Here is an 8,957-nt window from a genome sequence, read left to right on the forward strand (position 1 = left end):
GTAGCGGCGGCGGCGGCGGCGGCGGCGGCGGCAGCGGCAGCGGCGGCGGCGGGTGAACGGGGTGGTTATACGCGAGGCGACGTGGACGTGGAGGTCTCGGCGAGCGAGAGGGGACGCGAGGGGGAAAGAAGGATAGCGAAACGGGGGAAGCGGCGGAATACGCGCGACGGGGTGTGTGGGGGTAACACACAACCCGGTGGCGGTGGCCGTGCCACGCCGTGTTACTTATCCATTATAACACTCCAAGATCTTGATTTAAGCCTGCAGCCAGTGGTGAGCTTTTAACCAATTAGCCTTTATAGCCTACTCCCTCCGTCCTCTCGTTTCCCGTCGATCCCTCTCCTCGCCACCCTACTAGCTCGCCTCTCGTCGAGTCTCTTCCTACCGACGTGGCGCGCGATGGTAGCCGCCACGTTGGTGTACCTACGTATCCTATACCAATGTCCTCGTCCACAACCGCACGATATACCCACCTAATTTACCGGCTCTCTTCATCTCCTCCCCTCCTTCCTCTTCTCTCTCTCTCTCTCTCTCTCTCTCCCTGTCTTCCTCTCTTTATTTATCTCTTCCTCTCAATGTTATCCTTCATTCGGCTTTTCTCTCTCTCTCTCTCTCTCTCTCTCTCTCGCTCTCTCTCTCTCCGTCTTTGCGCCTCCTCGTTATGTATCTATGAGCATTATGCGCATTGGTGTATTAGCGCGGTGCATTCGCGCGTGCAAGTACGTTAAACACGTACGCGCCAGAAGATGCACATGCACGGTAGTACTGGATGCTCGTCGTTCAGTGGAAGAAGAGTGCTCTAACGGTGGCACTAGATATACGCCGCAAGGTAACGCTAATTAAGAGTGGACGCGATCGAGCCACGTTACGCGAGCATCCTCTTCTTGCATCCTTTTCTTGTGAGTTACGTGTCACATTTATCGATTGAAATCCCGATGAAAGTCCCTGATTTTCCAAATCACACGAATTCGACTGCGTGAAACGATAACAATGCCATTCGGAGTTATTCCGCGCACCGCTTGATGTAATCGCATTGGTTTTAACTTTGAACAATTGCTCGGAACAATGTTAGATATTCAAACACATGAATATTACAATGACTGCTTCCGGACTGTTATTTAATATGCTGGAAAAACACATTATTTTCGCAAAAGTCAAACTAAAAATAGTGATTGTTTTTATATTGAAAGGAATAACAAAACAAATATTTCTGATACGTCTGAATATTCTTTCTATCCTTTATACTAAATAATATTTTATTGATTAAAATATTTATATTCAGCATAAAATTTCTTTAAAAATTTCCACGGGAAAGAGATCGGCAAAATGCAAAAATTAATCTTTCTAAATTATTTTCTAGCATCTAGTAAAAAATTTACAATTTTGGAATGAAGGTAATAAATATTACAAAGCATGGATGTTATATTCTTCAGATAAGAGAAATACAATTTTCAATTCGAATATGATGGTCGCTCATAATTAAAAGGAAAAAAAATTCATACGTGATATATTTCTGCCAACTATCATGTTATAAGCATCTAAAAAAGAGAAGTTATATCTCTTAATCTAGTCCGAGTTTTCTTCCTGTAATCCACGATGCTAATTAGAGGAAGCATTATTTAATCCCATTTGGCTCAACCGGTTCGATGTCGCCGATAAACCGTATCAAAAAAACCCACCTCTCTCTTCCGGGGGCCGGAAGATAATTAATACACAGGCATAAGCAAGATGTAAAAACGCGGTAAAAACACAAAGAGGCAGAGCACGGATAACGGCTCTAAGTCGGACGGATGCAAATGAGCGGCGCGCACGCATAACCATAGCCACACCTCGCGGCTCGCGAGAAAACGAAAAGCCGCAAACGGCAACCCGAGCTCGCTCAAAGCTCCGAGTCCCGAGTGGTCGTCGTTTCCGCCTGAAGGCGAAAAGGAAAAAATTGTTACGCGCTCGTGAATTAAAAAAAATTGGTCAAACGTAGGCGACGTCGTTTTACAATGTGTATTAAGCAAAGACAAAGGCACTTCTTTTCTTTACAGGTACTTTGTTCATATTATGCACCATATTCTTGTGATACTGTCGAGAGTGATCTATTGGTAGTTTTGGGAATAAAAAGGTTGAATATAAAAAAAATTATATTTCATAAATTTTGAAAAGTCCATAATATAATGTAGACAGATCATAAAAAGTTTTCCGTTATAAGAAAGAATGTTGTATAAGCAATATGAAAGTATTTTTTTATCTAATATCATTTTGCGTTTATTGTATTAATTCGTTGGATTTTAAAATAGTTTATGTTAAGGATGTATATATTAGAGACGTACGTAATTGTTGCAAAAAAATTAAATTTGGAAGTATATTTAATATTTATACTTCAATAAACTGTATATATATGAAAGTTGTGTGAATAAGATTGTATTTTTGTTTAATAAATATTCCAAATAATTGATACAAAGATTTTGCGATTTACTGATTAGTTACAAAGATATAGAACAAATAAATATTGTTTACTTGCTGGACAACTAGTTGATGCGTCGCAATGTAACTCCACGTAAATAATCTTGAATACATAATGTACGTATATTTAAAAAACTGAGATTTTCATCATTTATTTTATAATACATTTCCATATATTTTTATTAGAGCACAGATTGAAAAAAAGACTACTATTTATTAAAATAACTTATGATCCAAATAGTAAATCGTCATTTGTCACATTATTTTTAATCGTAATTTAGAATAGTCTGTAATTTTTTCATAATTTTGTTATCGTTTTGCAAATATGTATAAAATATTCTTAATTCAAACATTTAAGGGATTCAAGAAAGTTATTGAGAATTGTTGACATCTTTCATGAATTGGTTTGAAAAATTGAATATTAATATGTTAATCAAATATAATTTCTATGTAAATAGCATAATTATTTATACCTTACTATTCGATGCAGATATATGTTATATGATTTCGCACATATCAGTTATATGTTTCTATGCAATAAACGCACACTTGATTCACGCTATGACGGATGGTCATATTCCATTCACGCTCCAATCACGATTCGGTCAAATATCCTCTAATGCGTTTGAATTGCACCATACGCGTTCAAGTCACGAGATATGATTTCGTATAATGGCAATTTTTTAAAAACACCGCGTGCGTTAACGTACATATGTTTCGTCCACCATTATTACCCAGAGATTTTAATTTTACACGCAATATTTTATGTAATTTATAAGTGTGTGAACGAAATAAAAATTAAAATAATTCAACGATAATCTAACATAACTGGTAGATCAATATACATGTATAAATTAAAAAACGGTTTATATTTTTAAAAATTAATCAAACCATAAACTTTTATCTAACGTAACCATATTCTGTATACATTTAAATATAATACAATAATGTTTCCTCTATAAATGTAAGTGGTGAGATTGTATCAAAATGTAAGCAGATAAATGCTTAACGATAATATCTATACTTGTAAATTTTCTAATTGCGCAAAATAGCTCTTATAATATCTCCGAATAAAAATCTCTGCACTACAAATTGTTTTAGCATTAGGAAAAAAATACACAATTATTAGAAAGCAAACGATTTGCCGTTTATGGTTTCTCAATTTTTGGAATTAGCGACCGGCAAAGTTACTTTTAACATCGCCCCGAAATGGTCGAATAGTCTACGGGGGAAATAGAAAAATGCATATCCTATAAAGAGAGTATTAGATGATTCGACCAAATACGGTGCGTTGTGTTCCGCAGAATTGGACTTCCGCCCGGTGCATCGAGAATGCAGAGGCGTCCGAATATTTGCGGAATATGCGTATAGCCGATAGTCACAATCGTTGCGGATAGTGAAATCCTATTATGCCGCACATATCTGACGTACATTCGCACAAAGTTGCTCCTTTAGACTAAGTGCATAGTTGAGAACTTTATTAATGAAAATCGCGCTCTTCCTGAATTTTAATGGTAAAATATCTAAAGTTGTGATATTTAGAGAATGTATGAGCAATTTAGGCCTTACTCCTCGCTAAGATGATGTTAAAAAGTAAAAATCAGAAGTCTCTTTAGAGACCGTTTTAAGTTAGTAAAACAGCTTTGTTACTATGAATAAATCTACGTATATCTTTATCAAATATTTCATTCTAAACGTAATCTTCTGATTCTGAGTTTCGTTGCCCTAATACAAGGATAATATTCGATATTAGACGGCTGTTAGTGCGCTAAATGTATAGTGAGAAAAGATCCCGGAACAAAAAGACCATGACGTGCCGCTATAACAAGGTTACATCGAGAGCTCTTTCAGAGAGCAACTGGCTCGTGTTTCAGGAGCGATTGGAAGGAGAGAAAACGGGAGGGGGATGAATAGAGAGAGAGAGAGAGAGAGAGAGAGGGGTTGGTGCTGGCGATTAAAGTTTCGAGATTCGGCTCAAATTGGCAGCCGCTTAAGAGATTTCGCGGACGGGCGGGTGTAGAGGCTGAATAATATAACCAGAAGGTTTCCCGGTGTGTCGATCTCTCTCGTCGGCACCTCTCCTACATGAGTATCTCGATGCCCCCCTTCTTCGTGCATCTTTCCTTCCTTCTTACGTTTCTTCTCTCCCGTTTTTTCTTTTTTTTTTTTTCTTCTCTTCCTCATTCGTACCGATGCGTAATACTAGGGACGTCCACGGTCGAGTGCGTCGCTTGTGCCGCTTGTATTTTACTTTGTGCCTGGTGCGTAAGAGGATTATATCCTCTCTCTTCTCTACTCAGAAGAGAGAAGGTGCTCCTCTCTCTCTCTCTCTCTCTCTCTCTCTCTCTCTCTCTCTCTCTCAGGAAAACGGACACGAGACCAGATAGCGAAAGAAAAAGATAGACAAGGCGTGGCGAGGCGGAGGGTGAAAGAGAGGTAAGTGGTGGGTATGCTTCACTTTTCACAGGGGCGCCTTTGTTCCCTATTATCCGATGTGATTAGTCGATGATGCAGGTAAGCTACCACGGGGGGTCCCCATTATACTTCTAGCCGAACTACTCTCTCGCGAGTCGCGCGAACCCCGACGTAGAATTGCGATCGGCTTGTTACTAAACCAAAGTAACCCTCCGTTTCACTTTCCTTCTTCCCTGCACTTTTTTTTTTCCGCGTCTCTCTCCTTCCGATACACTCCGCGTATCTTCACGTTCCCTCTTGTTGTCTCTTTTCGATGGCTGCGAGGCGTTCGGTATTTCCTCTTTTTTTCTCGAACCACTCGACGTTTTACCTTCCCTCTCTTTCTTTCTTCCTTTTTCCTTTAACGCGCATCAGCATCGTCGCTTCAATCTCTCCATCCTGTTCTCTCGTCTCGTGTGCCCTTTTTCCCTATCCTGTTCCCTCACGGCCGGTTGTCGGAAAATCGGGAGCCGCCGACCTGCTGTGAAATTTATACTCTTACCGTGCACCGCAACAATGATCGCAGCCTCCGCATTTTAGCACGCCCGATTTGTGTTATCGTTCAGGATTTCTTTCATCCCACCACGAGAATTGATTTTGCGAAGTAATTAGACCGTGCTCTTCCCCGCACATATTATGTTATGTATAAAGAGATTATATGTATAAGATGTCTTAGGTATATCGTATGTATCCTTCTCGACTGCAGATTCTTTGGTAAAATTAATGTCGGCTTTCTTTTAGCCAATTTTTCTTCGATGACGCCTTTTTCTACGTAGAATCTCCATATTACCGTAACGTTAAATATTTTTATAAATAACTTTTTTTAAATAATAATTTGTGTTAAATTCTTATACATATATATTACGTAAAGCTCAGTTTTCTCTTCTTTATAATTCAATAGCGTAATCAAATTTTATCTATTATTATATTTTAAAGTTTATTTAATCGTGAAAGATCTTTTTTGATATTTAAATTATGTAGAAATCTATATAGTATCTTTACATATGTGTTAAAAGTTTATTAAAAAATTCCAAGTTAATAAAAAATATGTTATATCTAGAATATAGCAATTATTGTGGACGGATGTGTGCGAGCGATACATTCATATAAAGAATTTGCTTTGGTTTAAAGAGTATCATTAAATGTTCATATAATTAATGTACTTGCAGTATATTGTATGTATGCAGCATTGTTTATGTTATTCCTTTCGTGCATTATAGATTTATCTTTAAATTGTGATATTTTAATTTATAGCGTTTAGTGTATATATGCAACTAATTTTCATTTCTAAAACATCAGAGATCGATTCCACTAATTTGTACCGAAGTACTCGAAGAATTTCTCATCGTGGGGTGAGAAAATTGAATTACTCTTGCTTAAAAGGCAGTATCGAGAAGTGGAAATATGCGTGATATATTTATAAATAACGGGCTATTAACGAGAGTTACTGTTGCAATTTAAGGAAGTGATAGGGAAGAAGAAGAAAAAGATACAATGGCGACAGGGATAAATAAAAAGTCTGAAAGTTGTAGGATGAGGTGTCGAGGAGAAAAGGTGGGTGCCGTTGGCTCCGGCTTTAATACCTTACATTAAGCTCGGAGAGCGGACGACTAATTACGTGACGCCGTTCACAGTAAACGCGAATTAAAAGGAGCTGTACCGGGGGTTTGTTTCCAAGTAAACTTTATTTGGGCCGCTAAGCCGCAATATGTTTCCCGCTGTATGAAATGCTCACGCGATCAAAGATAACGATGAAGATATCAAAATTAACGAGCACAACTTGTATCCGTGTATTCGTTTATGTAGATTCTTCAAATATCTTTTAATTTAAATAAACTTTTAACTTTATAAATGCGTAAAATCTCCAGACAAAATATGTCCGAGAATTTGTAACTAATAAATTTTACGACATATTAAGATATGAGTGTCTCAGAAATTCTCATTTTTGTTCTTATTTAATTTTATCTTAAACTAATCGAAACATCTAAACGTCGTCTAATTGTAAAATAATTACTACCCATCTATATAACATTCTTCGCCAAAAATGAATCATTCTAAAGATATGGTTCGGTCCGAATCGCTATTTTTGCTTTTTATTCCGGGAATATTCCAGTGCAATTTTGTGAATATGTAAAACTATTAGAATAATGAGAAATTCTTCTCTATTTCCCTTTTTCTCACCGTTTAAATTCAACTTTACATTCTGCATCGTGGGTTGAGCTTTTCATTTTCATAGATGATATTACAAAAGTTTCTCTGTTCTCAACAAAAAGAGACGTCACTGAGAATAAGTTGCGCATATTACAATATTGCGGCGGGAGATAACGCGATATTACACTCAATAATGGCGTTTTCACGTTTCAACTAGCAGAGGAGGGTTACAATCTACATTTCGGTGAAGTAGGGGGTTGCGTTAATGGACGAGGGATATATTCCCTAAGGACAATCGTAGCGGTCAAATTAGGCAACTTTCGTGAATAGCCTTGGTGTGGTTTTCTGGTTAGAACAGGAAATATGCAGTGTTAAGGAATTTCTGAAATTATCTCTTTCATTTAATTGGAAAGTAAAATCTTTTCTAGGCAAAAAAATAACGGTAAAGATTTAATATTTACTATAATCTAGAGAAGACATAGTAATTTATTTGCAGCTTACTGCTTATTGTTATCTGTATATTATGAGGATTAATAAAAGATATAAATTTTATGTTATTCTTCATTACATTTTATATATCAATACAATATATATTTTTAACATGAAATATCGTTACTAGATTCAAATAAACATCATCATAGTTGTGTAAAATTTACAGAGATTTAATAATGGTAATAAAGAATTAAGAATATCGCTGGAGGTTTGTGTATTAATATAACACAAATATACATATATATATATATATATCACAAATTCGTATCGATTGCTATTTTTACATATTGATAAGACATTATCCATAAATTTAATTACGCATTTAATGTTTAATGCTTTTAATGCTTAATGACGTTGCGAGTAGTTGTTCGGAAAAATTGATACGTCATTATTTCTGCAAAATGCAAAATATTCCATAATGACTTTAACAAATACGGGTAAAATGTGGACGAATATCGAATTATTAAGCGCGCAATTAAAAATACACGTACACATTTATTTTAATGCATGATTAATTAAACAATAAACTATATATATATAGGAGCATGTATCGCGTTGTATTACGTACGAGTAAATTTTTAATTCCCTCTCTTCGAGTTAAAACGTATCATAAAATATGGTACATCGCGACACATCCATTACTTTTATATATAAAATTCATTTGCATAATTAGTTGCTTCTGAAACATATTATACAACTTATTTGTCATTAAATAATAACGTATGATTTCTTAACAAGATCGTCGCGATAAAAAATTTTATATAAAAGAAACGCTTCTTTTTTATCTCTGAACAATTAACTGCGAGTTTCTTTTTCAAAAGAGATTTTAATTTTTCAGATTTTTTTCTAATTACATTTCTCTCTTCAATTAAAATTCTATTAAAGTACGATATATATTCGGTAAATAATAAAAGATTTCATTTACATTTTTGTAAGATTACTTTGTAAAATGTGTTAGCATTTCACTAACAAAAAGTAGCTGTGGTTAATAATAGAATCGACAAGAAGAAATTATTAAAAACTTTATTAGCATATATTTCTCAGTCCATCTACGTCTACGTATAAATATGTCATTTCGAATCATTTTGTGGAAAGAATATTCGGAATGATTTTTCTTTATCACATCTCTAAATAATTCAGTGTATACTTCCGAATCTATCCGCAAAGGGACGCGCGCAATGCTTGGCGTATAATTTTTATTGCGCTCCATCGTCATTAATATTATACTCCGCTAAATATATCTCGTGAATAATGCACAGTTCATTTGGTTACCGTTCTTCTCGCGGCTTTTCCGTCCACCCGGCATATTTTCCTCGCAAATATCTCTATTCCGGTCTCTCTCCCCTTGTGCTCATTGTTCCGAGCACTGCGGCTTGAAGGAAACCTGAAAAATTCCATCGACCAGA

This window comes from Trachymyrmex septentrionalis, unplaced genomic scaffold, assembly GCF_001594115.1.
Source record: "Trachymyrmex septentrionalis isolate Tsep2-gDNA-1 unplaced genomic scaffold, Tsep1.0 scaffold21, whole genome shotgun sequence".
Lineage (NCBI taxonomy): Eukaryota > Metazoa > Arthropoda > Insecta > Hymenoptera > Formicidae > Trachymyrmex > Trachymyrmex septentrionalis.